This window comes from Macrobrachium nipponense, chromosome 27 (genome assembly GCF_015104395.2).
Source record: "Macrobrachium nipponense isolate FS-2020 chromosome 27, ASM1510439v2, whole genome shotgun sequence".
Lineage (NCBI taxonomy): Eukaryota > Metazoa > Arthropoda > Malacostraca > Decapoda > Palaemonidae > Macrobrachium > Macrobrachium nipponense.
The window spans coordinates 6986037-7009912 of NC_087216.1; the positions used below are offsets into that span (position 1 = coordinate 6986037).

Consider the following 23876-nt stretch of genomic DNA (forward strand, 5'->3'; position numbering starts at 1 on the left):
TCTCTCTCTCTCTCTCTCTCTCTCCATGACGTCGTAGATCCGGAAATGTGGAGATCTGACAACCTGCATTCCTTCGTCAGTGTCTCGACAGCGAATCGCTTTGTCAAGACTCTCTGTCACTCAGATGATAAACCTTTGAAATTCTTGCTCGTTCATTAAATACTGAGTGAAAGGCTTTGTAGTGACTCGTATACAAAAGATGTGAAGAAATCGAGAAGTGAATGGCCATTGTGGTAAAAGTGACTATATATATATATATATATATATATAATATACATATATATATATATATATATATATATATATATATATGTATATATATATGCACACAGTTATACCTATATCCATCTATAAAGTTAGATTACTTATGTCACGATGCTAACGACGGATCTATACCATAGCTTAAGTAAAATGTATTTAAATCGACTGAAGTACATAATATGAGCGGGAATAAACTTGAACCTAACACTTGGCCAAGGTTTCTGTGGCTGCTACACACACACACACACACACACACACACACTCTCTCTCGTTAATCTGCTCAAATGAGTGCGTTTTCAAATAAGGGATCCGCAGTGTCTCTCCTGATCTCATTCCTCCTCTCCCCCTGCCCCCTCCCCCTTCCACAATTAGTAACAAACCTGGGCGGTCTGAAACTGCATTAGCATACAATGAGTTGACTATCAGTGGCCGCTGCTCATTCATCCTCCTTTGTACAACGGTGGCCGACTGCCTTCTATGTCAAGGGTTCAGTCGTCAGTTTATTGTAGGGGGTCATTGACCTCTGAGAGGATGAGAGTCTGGAGACCAAAGATGAATTATTGCGGAAGTGAGAAGCGATAAGGACCTCTTGGTTGGACTGGGAGAAAGATCTACGTAAGGCTCCAGGGAGAGGATACAGGGGTTTCTTGACCCCCTGGGATCATTCTGTCTCCCGGTGGGAGGTAAGGGGAGCGTGGGGGGAGGGGGGGGAGGGGGGGGGGGCTGGGTTGCGGAAGCCGTATTTGGTGATCTCGTAAAATGCTAATGGGAATTCTCCCCAGAGAAGGAGGTCAAAGTCATGGTGAATTGTTTTGGGACCTTGTTTTTTAATCCTTCCCCTTTTAGTGAATGGAATGACGAATTCTCTTTGCTTGACTTTTTTACGAGAGAGAGAGAGAGAGAGAGAGAGGATGTGCATGTATCCTATTTCATTCAGTTTTTGACGTCATTCCTTAACGCCAAGAAGATAACACACCCAGAAAGGATAATTGCGAGAGTGTTTTTTAAGAATTCTTGCACTGAAGTTTTTTTTTTTTTTTTTTTGTTTCCAGGACGCAGTTGCTTTGACCGTGAAGTATTAGACTAAAAACGAAAAACCAAGAGACCGAAGCTGAAAGGTTTTCATTATCTTAATTGCGCACGGTTAGATTTTTAAGATAAATTCATTTCATGCACTTCATATCCAGTTGGGTGCCCTCTTCTAATATTAGCTATTCAATAAGAAAAAAAAACATTGAATATAAAAAATACGGTTACATTGGCTATTTGAAATGCAAGAAGGTTCTTATAGTTCGATAAACATTAACGATTTTGGAAACCAACTAGCTGCCACGATATGAAAATTACTTTTTCTGGGATGTTTTCCATTTTTCTATCAATCAAGAAATATACGTCAGATACTGTAAGGGGGAACAAGCTTTTATGTGATTGATTCAGCTACAGTAAAATAATGAAATTGAGGCTCACAACCTCTAGGATTTTGAATATTTTTATATATATATATATATATATATATATATATATATATATATATATATATATATATATATATATATATAGTTGTCAAGTACCGGTTTTTTCTTTTTTCATTAATAAAACGGATCCGTGTACATATTGTCATATACCTAAATAAATAACTAATGGTAACCTTCTTTCGTAATAAGTACGAAATCTTGAAATTAAGTTAAAATGTAGCTCTCCAGTATCCTTGTAAACAAAACCTACCTTCTGATTCCCCCTCCTGTCTCGTTCTCCTTACTCCCCCTCTCTCCCCATCCCCCCCACACGTTTTTTTCCTTCGCTCTGGCTATTTGCCACCTGTGTGTCTCGTCCCAGCTCCTGCCTCGTAAAGCGCTTGTTAAGAACTTCTCTGATCATTGTGAGTACGGTTATTATACCATATGATATTTTGGATTTGGTATTGGGCAGAATATTTAGTTTATTATGTTGGTTATGTTAATTAATTGGTAATGTTTTGATATGTTAAGTTTTGTTAATTAAATGTAATTGTTTTATTGTTTTTTCCATATAACCTATTTGTTAATTTTGTGGATTTAACTTAACCTTGACAATATATATATATATATATATATATATATATATATATATATATATATATATATATATATATATATACATATACATTACATTATACTTATATATATATATATATATATATATATATATATATATATATATTTATATATATATATATATAGTATATATATATACATATATATACTCATTTACTTAGTTACTCATATATATATATATATATATAGATATATATATATATATATATATATACATATATATATACACATTTACTTAGTTACTCATATATATATATATATATATTTCTAACGTGACATAAGGATCTGTTCCACACGTGATTGTGTATTGATTATTTCTAATATATATATATATATATATATATATATATATATATATATATATTGTGTGTGTGTGTAAAATCCCCCAGAACTGCGACTGCTCTTTGTCAGAGTAATCCCAGTCCATTGGGTATTCAATGCCCATACGCCAGTATGCCCGGATTTCGGTGTATATACGAGGGCTACTATGTTTCTTGGCTTTTGAGACAAAGCATAACTCTTCACCAAAAGCTCCTGTGGTCTGTGGTTAATATTATTATATATATATATATATATATATATATATATATATATATATATATATAACCAAAGCTTGGGAGCCACTGGCTTAGACATTATTTGTAGCTGTAATTATAGGGATATTTCTTGATATTTTTATTTTTATTTGTCTTGTGATACTCATTTGTATTCTTTGTTCTACCTTTTATAGCGAATACCAGCAGTCTTGTTTGCTGTTGCGATTATTTGTACATTGCCGTGTTTTCGGTTTTTTTTCAGATTTCAATTATGAATTTGGGAAATCAAGCGGCAAGGGTTGATTGTGTTTTGAAAGCCTTTTATGTTCTACTGCAGTTTCATATTGACTTCCATATCTAACTTTTTATCATATTTCTCTAATACAGTTCCTTAATCACGTTCCATTTACCACAAGGCATATTTCTCCAACTATGTTATTTAGTATGCCATCAGGGATGTTTCTGCTAAATACGTAAGTTGTATTTTCTCTACAAGAACACGTATTCATCATCCAAATAAATCTGTTCCATCTTTTAAGCTACGGGTGTTCAATCATATCTTGGTTTTCATCTTCCCAAGCTGTGCCTTTTCTGTCTGATATCACGCCTGGTATGAATGGAGGGTGGGTCCTTTACTACTTCCCTGTTGGGTTTCTCACGATCCAGACAAGTCGCATTTCTCCTCTTTCTTTGATCTGTGTTTCCTCCATCAAATCCTTTATTCAGTGTCCAAGCAAGTTTGACTTGCACTTTGAGATATTCTCTCTCTCTCTCTCTCTCTCTCTCTCTCTCTCTCTCTCTCTCTCTCTCTCTCTACTACTTCTATGATCGTCTGACTCAGCATCAGAGAAAGTAGGTTCTTCCTGCTTTCCTAGTTACTGTTTTTACTAAGGATCTCCTTGGTAGCCAGGAACGTTAATTTCATCTCCAAGATTGTTTTTTTGTGCTGGGTCGCATACTCAACATTAGTCTTGTCTAATCTGTCTTCTATACCACAATATACTTATAAGTATTGAAGGAAGTAATTCGTCTCTCTTTTGCTAATCAGTATTTCCTCTTTTAGATCTCTTGGCCAGCATACTAACACGTCAACTTATTTCCGTATCTACTGGATATTCTTGTAAATCTAATTCGCCCATTCCGAAACTGTTTCTGTTTACTGGACCCTGGCATTTTTAGTGATTACTCATATTCCCTGGAGGTTTTTTCCTATTTGATATATTTAGTATTAAAAAAAAGCTGGGCTCGTCTCTTTCTCGATACTTCTCTTATGCCAATCTGCCTTCCTCCAACCAGGTTGGATACTCGGCAACCAAGCAAGTCTGGGATCCTTGCAGGTTGGCTCCAGGTTGGTTCCAGCTCTCCCAAGATCGTTTTTCTACCAGATCTCGTACTCAGCATCCAAACAAGTTTTTTTTTTTTCTTTTTTCTCCCGATTCGAGTCAGAGTCTTATGTCCAGGTCTGGTATTCAACATCCAAAAAAAATCCTCTTCCTTCTTTCTCAAGCTTCCCTTTCAAGAGCCCTCGCGTCCGTCCATATTAATTCCAACACTGATGCTGTCTGATAAATCTGATTACTCGGGGCCCTGATTCTATTCTTAGAGGAGCCGTTGTAAGGACTAGAGGCATATTTTCTATTTGTTCGTCCAAAGCATCAATTATTTTTATTTCGTGTGTTGCTTCGCCGTTTGTCGACATGAGCTTCCTGCTTACCTCACCCCGTCAGAAACATGTCAGATTTAAATGGTGAAATGTAAGCAGGACTTATTTATATATAAAACAAACAAGAAAATGTAAGCAAGCATTATGATAATGTACTCCTCACGCAAGGAAAAATCATATAATTATAAAGAACTTTAGCGCATTCGATACAAATTTCATGCTTATGATATCACGAAGTATCAAGAACATTTTAGTTAAAATAAAACTCAACTTAGCATAAGGTATATATCAAAACACAACACTGAAACACTTTATTGTTCTAAGGCATCCGGAGCCCTTCAGTGGCGTGGTCGGTTTGGTCTTGGACTACCACCTCGGTGGTCGCGAGTTCGATTCTCGGGTATTCCATTGAGGAGTCAGAAATATGTATTTCTGGTGATACTAGTTCATTCTCGACGTGTTTCGGAAGTCACGTAAAGCCGTTGGTCCCGTTGCTGAATAAACACTGGTTACAGGCAACGTAAAAACACCACACAAACAAACAAACAAACAAGGCATCCGGAATTCTGACTGGACGCGAAAGAGCTTATTGTGGAGCAACCAGGAATAGGAGAAACGATTCACACTCATCTTTGCAGTACCAAAATATTCACAATTTTCAATCATCAGTGATCACTATCATGAGTAATTAGACTAAAGGATTTTGTCATTCTGTAGGTTTTAAATTGTAAGTACACAGTTTCTAGTTTCGTAAGCGATAGCATTAGTGTCAACGCCGTTAAAAAAAAGGGAAAATTTAGGGTTTATTCATAGAAAAAATATTTAGTTAAAACTTCTTTGGCTATGCGGAAATGGCAAAGCTACACACACACACAGACAAAGCCACACACGCACACACACAGAGTGAGAGGGGGAGACTATTATATATTATAAAACTTAATGCTTCTAAAAAGATAAAATTTAGTAGCGCTTAGAGGGTACGTTCTCTAACCTTTGCTCTGGTGAAAAGAACGCTCCCTATCTCTAGTTTATGTAAGGCCGGGGGAGAGTAACTCATTTTTACGACCTCCGTTATATACTTTAAGTCTTAGGAGAATTTGGGTCTAGTTGATAATGACAGTTAAGCGGGGTTATTACAGTTCCTCCCACGCGTCTCTTCTCCTCCTCCTCCTTCCTCCTAACAATCTCCCACCCCTCAACCACCCCTCCTCCCCAACCAATACCCCTGCCTCCTCTTCCCTGTTCCCTCCTCCCCTCCTCATAATGTGCGTTTATGGCAGCTATGAGACAAAAGTTAGTGGTGTGATCATGGTCCCCTTCTATGCGTGGATGGCATGCATTCAGCATAGTGTTTATAAGCTAATTTCAAGGTAATGTTTATAAGCTAATTTTCATGGGAGGGCATTTATTGCCAGCCGTTACTACCAGACCAGAAAGCTCGGTCCCCTTTTGCGTCAAATTTTGAAAATGGAGGCGAAGGGATGATGTTCGTTCACGAGAGCCAAATTCGGATTAAGAAGACTCATCGTCGCGTCATTGAACGTTGTCTTTGTTCAGGGCTGAATAATGTCGGTTTACATTTTTACATTTTAGTTTTACCTTTTCAGAGAATTCGGAGGGAAAGTGACGTCACCCTTTTGTCAAACGGGGTAAAGGTGTGTATAAATATCATTATGAATAAATATGAAAAGGATATTGCTGTAAAGTTTCTTTTTTATTTTGTCATGTCATAATTATTATATCGTAGCGGTGATGATACTTAATCCCCAAAGGAGCTATAAAATTTGTTGGTAGTTTTAATTTCGCACAAATAAATTTTAATTCTAATTCGATTGATTTAGTTTTGTATATAAACTTCTTTTTGTCACTTGTTTTTTTTTAAAGGGTACATTCACAGATAGGATCATTTTCGTTTAGCCTGCTCATTATTGGGCAAGCAAACAGTATCCTAGCAGCCTTTTAGTTATTCAAGCAAGATGGATACATCACTGCATTGTGTAATGGGAAGAACCAGGCCAGAATATAAATAAAGCCGTTTTTACTTGGAGCAATTTTCTCTAATCTTGTAATTAGCATGATGCAATTAAATAGTGAAAGAATCGTAATTATACTTAATTGCATTATAATTGTAGATGTTTCTCTAATTGCTTTTTGGATGTATTTCAAAACGGTGGTGCGGCTTATTCATCTCCGGAGCTTCAGGGAATTACGAAGCAAGTCGCAATATACTGTTATGATAGCTTCTGCTGTAGTCGTTTGAATGCTAATCCAGAACTTAAATGATCATTATAGTTTTATTTGATAATTAACATGTCACTGCAGTGTTAATAATTTCTGTGTCAATCTGAGGTTAGAACGAACATTTTTTTTCTTAAACAGAGTTCACTTGGCATGCAAATCCACTATTTTTTCTGATGTAATTAACAATTCTTGATATTCCTCTGGGCTAACCTGATTCACATTTAGCTTATTATATTTTTTGTTAAATCTAATGTGATTAAGATTTTAAGCAGAAATAAGCTATACGAATTGGTACTAAATTGTCTAGCCATTACTGAAGGCTTAAATAAAAGGGGGAGGGGGAGGAGGTTTGCCTTTGGGGATGGACGTGCTGTCTACCTTTCATGTGATTGTCGAACAAGAACAAGAAGTGGGAACTGTTGGAAACTGCAACGCAAGATGACGCAAGGTACGTGAACCATGTGGGTAACACGGACAATAATGGCCAGCGATTCGGATCCTGTTTGGCAAACAAGGAGCAGCAGATGGGACGACGATTCGAGAAACGTGGTTGTAGTTGGTGGATGCCTCCAAGATACTTAGTGCTCATGTTTTTGAGTAATTCACGTCGTTAGTGTATCGACAAAGGTAGTTGAAATATCTCAGAAAATACGGAGGGAAGGCTTCGATGGTATGGACACCTGTTACGAAGAGAGGAACATCATGTTGGAAGACATATTATGGAAATGGAAGTGCGGGGTAGAAGGAAGAAGGGAACACCAAGAAAGAGATGGTGTGATTGTGTAAGGAAAGATATGTTATGGAAAGGTATTAACGAAAACGATGCACAGGACAGAGGTCGATGGAGACGACTCATTCACAATGGCGACCACATATAAAAATAGATTAAAGCTGGGAATAAGAAGAAGACGAAGAAGAAGTGTAGCGAAGAGTTGCATAGCTTGCACTTGAAGATTGGGTGGGCAACATTAAAATTTTGCTTTAAAAGAGTTTCAAGTTGTCGTTCTAGATTATATGATTCATCATCGTAAATTATTGTAATAACAACAAGCTCGTAAGGCTTATCATCCTTCCCTGAATCGTCTAAGTAATTAGCCCTCTGATTTCGGTTAAGCTTAAATGCTCAAATACAACTGCTTTCAAATTTATCCAGTAAATGGCTGGTGCTTTACAGAACTGAGAGGAATTCACAGTTTTGAGCGTCTTCTAGCTTTTGTGCGACCTTTTCTCTTCTGTCTTTACTTCGTGGGAGTGTCAGCTTCGTTATTATTTTTTTTTATTGTGTTAACATGATTTATAATAATGGTGTTTTTGAGCGATAAGGTAAAAAAGCTCTCTCTCTCTCTCTCTCTCGCATGATAACTCGTAAAGTTATGCTCTCATTGTTTGTATATGTGTGTATATATATAATATATATATATATATATATATATATATATATATATCTATATATATAGTGTAAAATTATTTATCTAAATACTGTACACACACACACACAAACAAACAAACACACATACACACACACACACACAACACACACACACACACATATATATATATATATATACGTGTATATATATATATATATATATATATATATATATATATATATATATATATATATAATTTACAAATCTCAGCAAGCGCACATTCTCCTCCCTTAACAATTGCACGGTTATTTCGACCAAATTCATGCGAAACCACTTATGCTGGCGTCAATTCAAACTCAGGAGGAGGTCATTTTGAAACATTATACCGATTATGATAATTAAGGAGTCAGACTATAACAGAAGGTACATCAACTAACTGTGTAAGGGTGAAAGTGACTGAAACCTGACTTTTTTTTTTTTTTTTTAAGATTTCCAAAATTTTAAATAAGACAAAATATCAGCTGTTTAAATTTAATCGGTGCATTGCCATAGTTACACTTGTGCTCTGTCAAAAAGAACACCTGGCTGATGGAACTAAGTACGGTGACTGTTAAAAATTAAATCTCTCGTGGAAATTTTATTCAGAATGGAAAATATAATTATAAAAAAACTTACTAATATGAGTAAAATAACATCTACAGCAAAGTGACTGTAGTAAAGATTTTCAGGCAAGTATTATGATTTCGACATGAACTCGAGAGAAACGATGGAAGTATATATTACATAATATTTGCCCCAAGAGACGGGGAAAGTTGCCCACTGTCAAGTTCGGATGAGGTTAAATGTAGTAGATATTGTTAAATCTAATTTATGTGAAGATGTACGATACTTCTTTATTGTTTTGGTCGAAAAAATAAAAATAAAGTTGAAAATACCCAGAAGCGATCCTAAAGGCTCGACCAGCCTGACAACTTTCACTCACATAATAATCTGTGCGTGACCAGCCTGTAGCTACTACATCGGGTTTCGAAGGCAGTAGTTTGAAAATGAAGTCTTTGTTTTTCGATGAAGAACCGCCTTGATTCCCAAAACTTTAGCAGGAACGATTTGGTGATTCGTATTTTTAATACACAGTTTTATTGTTGTTTCTGTTTTCTTCTTTTATTATTGCTGTGTATAGAATACTAATAGTCTGTCCATATTCATGTGAACTTTTAGATTTAAGTACTTACATTCAGTACTTCATGCGTAAAGCAATAAAAAATAATACCGAATTGGATGTGTCAACTGCTTTTGTATCTTCTGTTGCTACTCTGTTTCTGAAGATTTTCAACTGAACCAGTTACTATAAACCACTCCCTCGGCAGGAGCACACTGTATATAAATTATATATATATATATATATATATATATATATATATATATATATATATATATAAATAACTTGATCACGAAGTATAAAAAAAACGTGATGCTATGTATGAATAAAGGTTTTTTTGCCACGAAGGAAAAAATGAAAAAGCGAGATAGTAAAGTACTTTTGGTCCTGTTCGACCCTTTACTGAGGAAAGGGTCCGAACAGGACCGAAAGTACTAGGCTATCTCGCTTTTTCATTTTTTCCTTCGTGGCAAAAAAACCTTTATTTATATATATATATATATATATATATATATATATATATATATATATATATATTGCCGAGCATATTCGACCATACGACACTAGTTTAAATTAAAATAAAACAAGCAGGCAACCCTCTTACCTTTAGCTGCTGGCTATCCCTCTGCAAATGGAATCAAGTTGATACAGGCTGGGCTAATGGATCCTCATAGATACAAAAATATACTTTTTATTTCCCAAACTACCTAAGCATGATATGGAACAAAATTATTAAAGATGACATAAATAAAAGAACTAAGTCTGACCCTTAAATGACTGTAAACTGTCATTCTACTCTCCCTAATAAGATTAAGTAAACGTTTACCCTAAAACTCACAATCTATTTGTTTTTACATTTAAATAGTCAAGTCTTTTAGAGAACCCATTCTCTTGTATGATGCCATGAACCCATCTGAAATAAAGAGACATATTTGTTATATTCCCCAACATGTAAAGAAACGTTAAATAAATGTGTACACTCTACACTTCTCTCTCTTTTCAAAGGGTAACTTTTTCTAAGTCTTTAAAGTTACAATACCTTTACGATGGGTGTGCCCTCAAGACCTCTTCCGAAATTGTTCTATATCTTAACACCGACAAACAGAGTTTCACCTTCTCTAGGAGCTCGGGCTGTTGGTCCCCATACAATACACGCACAAACACACACACACACACTCATCCGGTCAAGCCTTTTGTAATGGCATAGCAACCAAGAGCCGCACATAACCTCTAAGAGGTTATCAGCCTCACATTGCATGGTCACCAATTCAGCACCCCTTCGAGGAATCAAGTGTTTGTCGCAAAGCCCTCTTGTCACTAAGCGGAGAAAGCTTATATCTAACAGTTCACCGCCACACTTGCTTTTTCTTATAAGATGGCTCGGCCACCTATGTCCTTTGTGCACTCCTGTCGCACACCAAATCAGCAACTAGAATATAATGGTTCATAATGTTTGCAAGATAGCCCCCATGACACATATTTCGACTATCACGATGGATATCATAAACATAACCACTGGAATTGTGTAGCGTTCGCTGAAGAAGAATTCATCCGTCTCTAAGATAGGCGGAACTTGAACCACCTCGTAAGTCCATGTAAGTGTTTCACGAACACCTTTGTAGAATAGTTGTAGACCCAGGCTGAGCACGTGAACCATCTCAAAGCAATTCAGCACGGGCCATTATTCAGCGTCTGTGACCCTCGTAAGTGTATCCAACACCTCCTAATCGCCAAACTGTAGATTCAACGTTTTCCAATGAAGGAATTGTGACCACCACCTCGTTGTAAAGGAAATATCCCGTGACTTCCATGCAAGTGCGTCTCTCACCTGCCTCGTAGAAGATTGTTGTAGACTCCTGATTTGTCCTAGAACATATCCTGAGACAATCCACCGACGACATCTCATCCATTGCAAAGGCGATTCATAGCATAGCCACTTGTGTGTAGACTCGACTTCTGGTACTGTAGAACCAAGCTGTTTCCGACGGCGAAGTTAGGAATTCTCTAAAGTCATTGTGTGTCCGTATTTGAAAAGTCTACATGATCATAAAATAACTAAAGTCTTGCTTTACCACACAAATCTCCCATTAATTAATATACTCAATCCCCTAATCAAATATTAAAAATTCCTCACGAAACAAAATATGATTTTTACCTACCGAATCCTCACAAGTAATCTTATATCTGACAAACATACTATAAAAAAAAACCATAATGTCCAACAGCAAAACCCCTGTACTGTTTATATAATTAACCTCCATGAAATATAATGCCGAACTCCCTACCATCTAACTCATATTCCCCGATAAATTATACCTCCTGTCTACAATAGAAATACTTTGTAAAGCTTAACACCGATTACGAACATCTCTCGTAGGAAAAGAAAAAAAAAATAATAATTGAACTTTCCCCATTACAAAACGTACACGGAGAAAAAAAACATATATATAATACAGCGCTTTCCCCCCATAAATACAGTATGTATCATTACGGAATTTGCTACCGCAACATATCTCATCGACCCCTTACCTACATCTCCATGGAATGTCATAATCAACACCTCTGAAAACTGTGCCAATCTCCAAGTAATCATACTTGCTTTTTCTTTTAAGATATAGTATATATAAAATATATTAATACTTGCTTAATAACGGGTCTTAAAATTACTCATCTGTGAAATCAGATTTCCAGTGCCCTCCTGATAGGTTCATATTCTAAGGTTTACTGATGATTCTGGATTTCACGGGCGGCTTCATCCTGAGACTCATTCTCAAGAAAGTGTTCCAGTGTGGATCCTTCCACCGAGGTGGAAGGCAACGAAGGGCTGACCTTTCATCAAAGGACCTACGTCCTTTCTAGTTTCTAATTTCATACCTGAGTTTTAATACTTGTGCAGCCTGCAAGATACCGTACCAACGTCTGGCTGACTTGATTTAACATCCGCAAATTATACACAGTACATTGGTTTAGTCCAACAACCAACTATATACCCATATTCACCAGTAATCAGGAATGAAGTTCTCTTAGTCGAAATATATGGCTTTGGTGTGAAATGTTTTATGGCCTTTTAATTTTCACACACTTATATATTCGTCCCACAGGGGACGAAGCACATATCGATTATAATTCACCTTGGGGTGTAAGTTATTTATGATTTATAGTGAATTGGGTATTAAATAATATTTATGCTGTTTAATTTCCCAAATTGGGTGACCAGCGATATAGTGGACATATGTGCATGCAGGATTAGATGCCTGCATACATACAAATATACTATATATATATATATATTATATATATATATATATATATATATATATATATATATATATATATTTATATATATATATATGGCTGTAATGTGCGGATGAATATATATATATATATATATATATATATATATATATATATATATATATATATATATATGTATATATATATATATATATATATATATACATATACATATATATGTATATATATACATACAAATATACTATATATATATATATATATATATATATATATATATATATATATATATATTATATATTCATCCGCACATTACAGCCATAGGCTGAAGCCTCTTATACAACATCATAAATAGGAAAATGCTGCGAATTTTGCAACGCTTTCATTTACATAGATGCGGTTCTTAGCCAAGCAGACGAATTAAAATGCTGTTATGAATTAAAACAGGTAATTATCTCTTGATTAATTGTGCACGACTCGTAATTTTAGATGCAACTGAATTCAAATAAATTGCCGGCCTAATTAACACTGAGTATGGTTTTCCAACGAATATTATTTTCGTTTTCCTTGTTTATTTTTTTATTTATTTATTTTTCATTTATTTTTATTTATGATTGGACAGGTTTCACCTACGAGTTGTACTTGGATTGAAGGCCACATGTTCATTGCACATTGTACGTCATTGTACGTCACTTTTTCCCGAGCATATGGTTTCCCGTTATTTTCTTTTGTATTTATAATTTGCTTTGTGAAATATTTTAAAATTTTCGCCCACTTGTATGTTCACCAAGCAAATACATTATTTAAATCTCTTGTAATCAGAGAGTGATGACAGATGGCGTACTTATTCATTTTAGGTATGGATATATGGTACGGCTTTTTATTTTGTGTTCCTGTATGCCTGCAACTAGGAAGTCTCTCTCTCTCTCTCTCTCTCTCTCTCTCTCTCTCTCTCTCTCTCTCTCTCTCATACACACAAACACAAGATCTTCTCTCCCATATATTGTGTAAAGAGAACTCTCTCTCCCTCTCTCTCTCTCTCTCTCTCTCTCTCTCTCTCAAACAAGATCTTTTGTCCCATATATTGTGTAAAGAGAAGTGGTTGCATCATCTCCAAATCAGTCTCTCTTGTTCTCTCTTATAGTAAGTCATACATTATGTAAAGAGACGTGGTCGCATCAATCCTAAATTATCTCTCTCTCTCTCTCTCTCTCTCTCTCTCTCTCTCAAAGAGACGTTTTCGTATCAACTCCAGATCGGTATGAGGGGCTTCATAAGGAAACTCCTCATTGTCTCTAAACATTACCCTTGCCATGGCAACTTGCAATAATGAGTCAGTAACCATTTCGTTATTGTTCTTGAGCGGCTCTGTCATTATGGCCTCATTCTGGTAAATAAATGTGGCTCGAGAGATAGACGTTGTTTTGATGAGTATAACAGAGGCTGCAGATACCCCCGGGAACCAGTAGCGAGTTTGGTAAAGGTTGACCATTTTCCACGCTCGTAAAATTTGGAAGTTGTATTTATAAAAGGCGTAACAGTGAGACATATTGTCACAAATTAATTGAACTTAACGTTAGTTCCAAATGTGCCATATGAATATAATGCATTACGAAAAGGTCTATATGTGTATGTATATATATACATATATAATCTATATAATATATATATATATATATATATATATATATATATATATATATATATATATATATATATATATATATATATAATATACACTCGCAGTTGGAGAGGTATTGTTTAAAGTGGACGTAGTGTCTGATGTATAGAGTGACTGTTGTGATGATTTGTTGAGTGTCGAGGGAGAACTGAATGACACAAAGTGGAAAATTTAAGTGCAAGTAGAGAAATTTTGTGGCATGACTCATGATGGAGTAGGAAATGCAGTTAAACGGTTGAGTATGTAAATAAAACACAAAAGTTGATGGCATTGCAAGGTAATTGCTACAGTCTGGTGGTGAAAGTGTGATTATGAAGCTCACTAGAGGCTGTAAGGTATGTGAGATTGAGGGAAAATTTACAACGTAGCGGGTGAGAGGAATAATCAACCCCTTTTATGAAGGGCAAGGTAAGAGAGGCAACTGTAATTATATGGGAACAACGTTACTTAGTTCAAAGTATATCTTAGTTTTACCAGACCACTGAGCTGATTAACAGCTTTCCTAGGGCCGGCCCGAAGGATTAGATATTTTTACGTGGTTAGGAACTAGTTGGTCACCTAACAACGGGACTTTGAGCTTATTGTGGGATCTGAACCACACTTATTCGAGAAATGAATTTCTATCACCAGAAATAAATTCCTCTGATTCCGCGTTGGCCTTAGTAAAAGAGGGAAGGTCTATGGTAGAAGTTTGAGAGATTAACTCAGATTACAGGAATGTTAGGTTGAAAACAGTGTAGGTTTTAGCAAGAGGGAGCGGCTATGGATCAGAATTTTGTTGATAAGCTATCATCTGAGAATTACAGAGTAAAGGGAAAAATGCTGAATATGACACGCATGAAGTTAGAAAAAAGCACATGGTAGAGCTAATAAAGAGGCACTGTAGAGGGTGTTGCCAGTATGGCATAGAAGATTAAATAATTAGGAGCATTTAAAATTTGTATTGTTCAAATTGCAGGTGTTTTATTGTTTGTGGGTGGGAGAGCGTAAAAATGGGTTTGAGAGAGGACTACCTTGTGTGACGTGGCCGTTCAGTACCTGTATGTAGAGAATGTTATGAAAAAGCCAAAGAAAGGACAGTAGGTGAGAGTCCTAAGTATAAGTGGACAAGAAAATGAGTTGTGACTGGAGTGGGGAAATGTTGATTGCAGATGGTACATTACTGGTCGGAGATAAAGAACAGAAGCTGCAGAAACTAAAAAGGAATTTAGAATTGCATTTGGAGGAAAGTTAAGTGTGAATGTGAGGCTGGATAAGTGTTTTAAGGGTAAATGGAGGCTGGGAAGATGAAACGGTAAATGTTAAACGTTAGCATTGATAATGGAGGAATGGAAGCAGCTGATTCGTTTAAAATTAAGTGCTTGGGAATGTCTATCGGATGACGTTAGGATGAGAGAAGTGAATGACTGGATGAGTGAAGCAAGAAAGGTAGTCAGAAGGTTCCTAAAAATGGAAAGAAACAAACCAGAGTTGTCCATGGGAGCATATGTGGGTATGTATAATGGGATTGGTGAGCCAACTCTCCTTTATGGAAGTGTAATGTCAGGGTTGAATGATAATAAAAGACAAAAGGTTGAAACTTGAAATGTGCTGTTTACAGCATAAACACTATTGATAAGATTAGATAATTGTGAAGTTAGTTGGAATTAGTGGTAAAAAATGTTAGCATGTTCAGAGAATGGATGACAAGGCGTTGGTCGAAGAGGGTATAATTCTGAAGTTTTTGGGGAAAGGAAATGAGGAAGAACTAGAAAAGGTTTGTTTTTATTGCGCTGTTGATGATCTTGTTGCCTAGGTGTATAATGACAAGCTTATATGTTACTGTAACAGGATTCATACACGGTTGAGCACTTAAAGTGTAAAATGCATTAGGTCAGGATCACAGTGATTCGTAGTGCAGTCGGTATTCCTTTATGAGCAGTAACTGAAATGTACAAGCTACCAAAAGCCATTCTTGACCTTTTTATATATATATACATATATATATATATATATATATATATATATATATATATATATATATATATGTATGTGTATATATATATATATATATATACCAGAGGTTCAGTCATTTAGGTGAAGTCAAAATTCGCAAGGGAAAGTTGTAAGGTAGTTCGTCCAGCGTATAGGATCACATTCAACGCAAAATGTGCTTTGATGCCAGTGGCTTAATCACTACACCTTACGGGGTGCACTCTCGGCATTACTTCAGGTTCTTAGCAGCGTCCCTTCGGTCCCTAACTGCGACCCTTTCCATTCCATTTACTGTACCTCCATTCATGTTATCTTTCTGCCATCTTATTTTCCACACTCTCATAAACTCTCATAACAGTTGTTTCCTAGTGCAACAGCGAGGATTTCCTCCTGTTACACCTTTCAAACCTCATTTACTTCAAAACTATATTCCTACAATAAAATTCACTTCCTAACCCTGAAATGAAATGCAGAGGATAAGAGAATCTTTTAAGACTCCAAAGTTTCTTAATGCTAGAAAGTGTACCGCTATCTCGACCCAGATTCATTAATACAAGGTCTCGAATTTTGAACAGGCCCGTATCATGTTAGTTTTTCCAGCTCTTATTTCTCAGAAAGATCATTTAAGAATAGCCGATGTGGATTTTTAACGGTCATGATTTTTTTTATATTTTTTTTATTTAGCGAATTCCTTGTCATAAATTAAATGCATTTCTTTGTACTTTAAGAACGATGATTACCAAGCGAAAAATACTGAAAAGCATTGCGTGAAAAATCATCATTGTTCCACGAAAAAGCAAATGAATCTGACACGAAGTAAAAAAAAAAGAAAAAGAAAAAGGAAGAATCGAAAACCCGATACTCTGCGAAAAGAGAAAAGAGAAAGGAGGAACAAAAAACTGCCTGTATATCGTATCTGTACACTTTTGTTCGTGGAAATCCCACCGAACACTGAAACCAATTGGTCGAGCAGAGAGGAATACCTCGTTTGAGCCTTTGGCCCCCCCGAAAAAAACAACAGAGCCAGTAAACACGGTTTGCAGTGCTGTTGCTCCGATCGCAATGGATTATTTTTAACTTATGGCTAAAAAGAGAGGAAAAATGGGGCTTTGGTCATAAAAAGCGTAAAAAAAAAAATAGTTAGAATATGGCTATGCCCGTTGCTTTTCTTTCCTTTCATTCATTTTTATTAGCGCTGTTTTTATTTAGTATTTTTCATTTTTTTTTTTTTTTTTTTGTCAGTCGTGATGCCTATGAAATACTGACGGCTATAGTATGAAACCAAAGCTCTGTTCTTGTATTTCAATACCCTTTTCCTCACGTAGGTTTTTATAGTTCACTACACACGGTGGGTGTATGCTTTATGCCATTTTTTCTGTATCGCGGAGTCGACTTGCAAAAACAAAATATTGAAAGAAAAAGATTTTTCTGTCGGAGTATCCTTGATTCTTGTCTTTCGTTTTTGTTTTTCGTATGAGGTAGCTCCACTTGAAGTATATGTAACAAGACGGATAGTGCCTTTTCTTGTTAATACTGGTTATTTATTTATTTATTTATTTTTTATTTATTTGTTTTATTTATTTTTTTTTTTATTTATTTATTTATTTATGCGTATTTCAATTCCGATTTAATACTGTCATCTGCAAGTACAAGAGGCAAAGTCCTTCCCGAAGTAAGGATAAATGAAATTATTTATTTGTTTATTTTTTTCATTTGTTTTTTTTTTTACATTTTTCAATTTCCTTAAGACGATCACCCGTAAGTATAATAAGAAACCAAATCCTCCCAGAAATAAGGGTAAACGAAAATATATTTCTGAAAAAAAAAAAAATGGCAGTAGTTCCTTTAATGTTTTCGCATTACTGTCTAAATAAGAAATTATCATCCCATCCTTATTCCCATATCCTCGTCTACCCTTTATCCAAAAATCACCCCCCCCCTTATCCCACCCCTTCCACATCCCCCTCCCTCGTCCTCTCCTCAACTGCATCACCAGAACTCCTTTGCTCGAAGGCGAGGCGGAGAAAGTTCAAAGAGAGAGAAAAAAAAGGCAGAGATACAGCGTCGGTATCAAAGGAATTACTAACGGAATATATCAAAGCTTTCTTGGAAATGAACAAGTCACTGTTTCGGGGGGAATGAGAGTAGTAGGAAGCGTTGCGTTGCCCCCCACCCCCCTTTTTTCTTTTTAATTGAACCAAAAAAATGGCTAAGAGAGAGCGAGATAGAGAGAAGGAAAGTTCATTATATTTTACTTAGATTGGCGTCAGATGTAGAGTGATAGAGGTACATATATAAATATAAATTTGATTATGCTTGATGAATGAAATTAACTTTTGAGTTACTAAAAACTAATAAGAAATTGAGAAAATTTTCGTTCTTGTCAATGACTTCTTCTTCTTCTTTTATTTTATTAATGAATAATAAAATCAATTCTTTATATGAATCATAGGCACTTTTTTTTTTCTTAATTCTCCGTGTTCATAAATAAACGCAACGCACATTTTCCTGATTGTGTTGCAGAAACGGCTTAAACTAAATGTTATTCGATTGCATCAACGGAGACATTTGAAGAACAGAACTTTGTCAGCATGGTTGTATTCTTTAGATAACTTGATACTGCTAGAAATAGATCCCGAATGGTAAGCATGTATTAATGTCCTAGCATATTATATGTATGTATGAATGTGTGTGTGTATATATATATATATATATATATATATATATATATATATATATATGTATATTATATATATATATATATATAGTTATACTATATTAATTATATATATATTATAATATATATCTAATATATCTATATAATATCTATATATGTATGTATCAGCACACACACACACATATATATTACCTATATTTATATATGACTTTTGTCACAAGTGCCACAAATATCGTTTAATAATAATAGGCAAAATTCACTGAACAATGTTGTTTCTAAACCAAACAGCGAGTTGAATCCCACTGGTGACGAAGCACTTATCAATTATAGATCTCCTACGGTGTAAGTTGTTCTCGAAGTGTAGTGGACTGGATATTAAACGATGTTTGCGGTTCTATATATAAATAAATAAAAAAAAAAAATATTATATATATATATATATATATATTATATATATATATATATATATATATATATATCGTGTGCGCTAACGTTCCTTATTTTATTTTCTCTGTTGTTGATCAAATACGCCAAGTCATGGTATAGTCTCCCCAATGTCTCAAGTAAATTAGTGATCACGTGACCTTTTGGTATAACAATTTGTCAGCCTCGCTCTTTAAACGTTAATTAAATGTCAAATAGTAATAAGACTCTTATCAACTTGAAGAATAGTGTCGGTGGACTGAGATCATTATTTAAAATCTGTGAACTTTAAAATGTAAAAGTGTTCTGGGATAAGGATCTAATGATTTTATCGCTCTTAATTAGCCACCATAAAGTTGAAACTCAGAAATAGGGAGTTGGTCATTTTAGTGCGCCCTTTATCATAAAATGTCAGTATTTTCATTCATAAAAATCCCCAATTGCATGAGTCTCCAGAATGGTAAGGAAACCCACGAATGTGTAAGTGTAAATATATACTGAAAAAAAATATACAAAACGGGGGCTTTCGAGAACCTGCGTAATTTCCGAAAGTTCTCGTTTTATATATATTTCAATATGTGTACTTACGCCTATGTGGATTTTGCACCTATATTTTCATCGTAAAAGATGTTTTCTTATTATCTCTCATTTTCCTCACCGTCCGTCTCTTTACCTCGCGTTTCTCCTCCAGGAACCTCGCCTTCCCTCGCTCTTTCTCTCTCCATAACATTCACCTCCTCCCAGCATCTACGACGTCCTCCTCCTCCTCCTCCTCCTCCTCCTCCCACTCGTATCTCATTATCATGGATGCCACATTCAGGTATTAAAGGCCGGAGCTTTATGCGAAAAAGTTTCCCTCTTGATGGTAATTACATATAGTGTGCTCTTGCCGTTTTATCGGCCGCCATTATTTAGTTATTTATGCGTTCCTATGGAAGAAGAAAGGCTCTCCGGTGTGAGACATTCCTTGTCTCTGTATAACCGGTATTTTTGGGGGTGCTACGCCTTTGCGTGGTATTTCTTAGTTAAATTTGAGGGTTAGACAATCGGAGTTGATAATGCACACACACACACACACTATATATATATATATATATATATTATATATATATATATATATATATATATTATTGTTATTATATTTATACACACAGACATTAACCTACAAATACCATGTAAATATCCAATCCGCGATACGTCGGGAATGTCACCGAATGGTAATTAATTACAAGTGACAAATGATGTGGTACCTTGCGGACCCTCACACCCGACAATACCCAATATCCTTCGCCAGAAGTATCGTGATTTGATTATTAAACGAAATTTGAAGCTTAATGTTTGTATGTGAAATGTCCACGGTGGTATGATAAAAGCATTGAGCTACAAATTTCGATCAATATCCAATCCGCGTTACTTAGCGGATATCGCCGAGGAGGAATTATAAGTGATGAATGATTTGTTGCCTAAGTATGTGTGTGTATATATACTATATATATATATATATATCTAATATATATACACATATATATATATATATATATATATATATATATATACACATATATATTCATATATATATATATATATATATATATATGTGGAAAAATATTTATATATAATATATATATATATATTACATATATGTATATATACATGTACTATTGTATATATATACATGTATGTATATATATATATATATATATACATACATACATGCATACATACACACACACACCTACCTCGTTTCGAATCAGAAACGTAAAGGTAGATGTTCAGGTCGTGTGTTGCTGAGATCCTTTCGAGCGAGGTCTTGCTGCTGTTTAGCATGGGAAATAAATAGTCGTTATTTACGTAACAGCTGGAGAAAAGTTGGTTATCTATCGTGATAATTTATCGACTTTTGGCTGTCTCTGATATCGCCACCATCAGTTTTTCTGTGTATCTCGTCCTTCGTAAGGATTTTATCTTTTCATTTTGTTTAGGAATGGTTTAAGTTTTTTCTTTCGTATATTTATCATGTCCTATTTTTTTAATCGTTATTTTTCGTTCCACTGGTAGACCATTTTTTATTTCACTGGAAGTTTTTGTTTATTTGTTTAATATCCTTTTGACTAGTTCCTTAAGAATGGTGTATACATCTAAAAATAGCAATAGTAATACTAATTTTTATTGGTCATTATCCTTACGCACAGTTATGCTTCCCCACAGATGACCGTCCCAGGTGGAAGTTCGTTGAAAACAAATGATATTAATTATAATAATTTTTCCATCAAAATTTACATTTTACAGCTGAGGTTCGTTTGGTATTTTAGATTCTGTCCTTGATTGAATTGTCACTGCACAGATGAGTTTGGACAGGCGGCGTATTTACACCGGTTGCTCGATTTCAATATTTTTTTTCCTTTAACGTTGAAATATGTGATTTAATTATGGAATCTTTTCAGTTTAAACTGCTGTAAATCATATCAATTTTTTTCATTACGAACGATGAATAATTCTGCATAACCCTTCGGATGTTAGCGGGCATACTCTTTCCAGGTGGAAAATCTGTGACAGAGTATGTATACATATCCTTACTGTGCAGTGCTATGAATTGTCCTAGACAGTTGTATTCTGTGCAGTGAAGGACTTCTCGATATTATTAGAGAAAGTCTATTTGGCCATTCGACGCGTACCATAAAGTGCATTCGCATAAGCTGCTTCGGTTTGCATCCTTTCTGAACCTCTAGCCAGCAACATCTGGCAACCCACCATAGCCCGAGCTATCCTGCCAGGTCTTTAAATATACCAGTATATTTAAAGGACCTTGATCCTAGCATTGTGGGTCACGAAATGAGTTAGATTCGCCTCATGCAGGTCTACAACATATTCCTACAGTCTACCCTCATTTGCAGTCTCTGAAATTGAGAGTTGTAGGTAACGTTAATGTTGAGTATCACCAAGAAGAAATCTGGTATCTGGACATTCTTTGAGTGACTGAATCACTAACAAGGCTCCCTTTCCTCAAAATTTATAAAGAAAATTATCTAAAAAAATGACTTTTGTGGTATTCAGGTGTCTTTTATCACTGGCTAATTTGGATTATCTTGTATTGTCATAGTACAGAAAATAAAAGATGTAAAATGACTTGGGGAAAAAAAAAAGAACTTAAGGAGTATTCGTCTCTGCGCAATGCAGGTAGCTTAAAGTAAAAAGGTGGAAAAGCGTTCGTAGAATTTTACAAAGTCGGCCGTTTGTACTCTTAATATTCAAATGACACTAATAAAAACGAATGATAAATATTCACCTGAATGTATTCATTGACTAGTCTATATGGTTTAGGGGGGGGAAGGGAACCTAATTAAATGAACATATGAAAAATAATTGCTAGGCTTATGACTTATGGAAAAGCAAACAACTGTGGTAGGTTACTGCTAGGTTTGAAAGGAGCATAAGCTAGCCACCTTATCTCAGACTGGATGGTTTAACCTTTCGGGGTCCAACCCTCCCCCCGCCCTCCTGGAAAGGTGAATATATATATATAGTATATATATATATATATATATATATATATATATATATATATATATATATATATATATGTGTGTGTGTGTGTGTGTGTGTGTGGTGTGTGTGTGTATGTATATGTGTGTGTGGTGACTCTCTCTCTCTCTCTCTCTCTCTCTCTCTCTCTCTCTCTCTCTCTCTCTCTCTCTCTATATATATATATATATATATATATATATATATATATATATATATATATATATAAATGTATATATATATATTTGTGCTCACAGTTTTGAATAGGCAATATACATGTACAATCTACTGGTCATACGTATGCATATTGGCGTGTTTGTAGGGCAAACATGCAAGTGTTTTATAGAGGTGTACTCGACATGAGTGTATAATAACAGCGCGGCGTCTGTCTTTTATGAATAAGCAATGTGAACTCGTGTGAAATATGACCCATGGAAACGTGCTATTGTAATGAGAATCTATTATGAACTGTGTAAGCGGGACTGACTCTAATGCTGGCATACGATATGTGCTTCTACCTCATTAACTAATTATAATGAAAAATTCATGCCGGAATATGTGTGGCCGCCTGATGAAAAATAATTGACTAGATTATTCATTTGTCTGCCCGAAGGCGAATTCGCCATTTGCAAATGCTGATATTTTGCTCTAATGCCGGTCGTATAATTTCTTTGAATTGGGTTTCCCTCTCTCTCTCTTTTTAGGAGAGGTTATAGAGTATAGAAGCGAAGGAGAGATTGACTCTTATGCTGTCAATCTCAGTCCATCGTATCGTTAATTTCCTGTTAGTTATTAGGAAAATGGGTCCCTTACGTGTGTTTTCTGTATTTCAGAGGCTCGCTGCTCCGTGTGATTTGTCGTTCCGAATGTCTGCTCTTGTATCTATTGTCCTTTGTGAAGTGCCTCAGTGGTGTGATCGGTATGGTCTTGGCCTGCCACCTCGGTGGCCCACGAGGTCGATTCTCGGGCATTCCATTGAGGGGTCAGAGATGTGTATTTCTGGTGATAGAAGTTCACTCTCGAC

The 23876-nt window shown here is 35.4% G+C and overlaps 1 protein-coding gene across 1 annotated transcript in view; it reads left to right on the forward strand.

Annotated features, from left to right (window-relative positions):
* LOC135200774 (uncharacterized) overlaps positions 1 to 23876 on the forward strand; it is a 234647-nt gene that overhangs the window by 20350 nt on the left and 190421 nt on the right. The window lies entirely within an intron of this gene.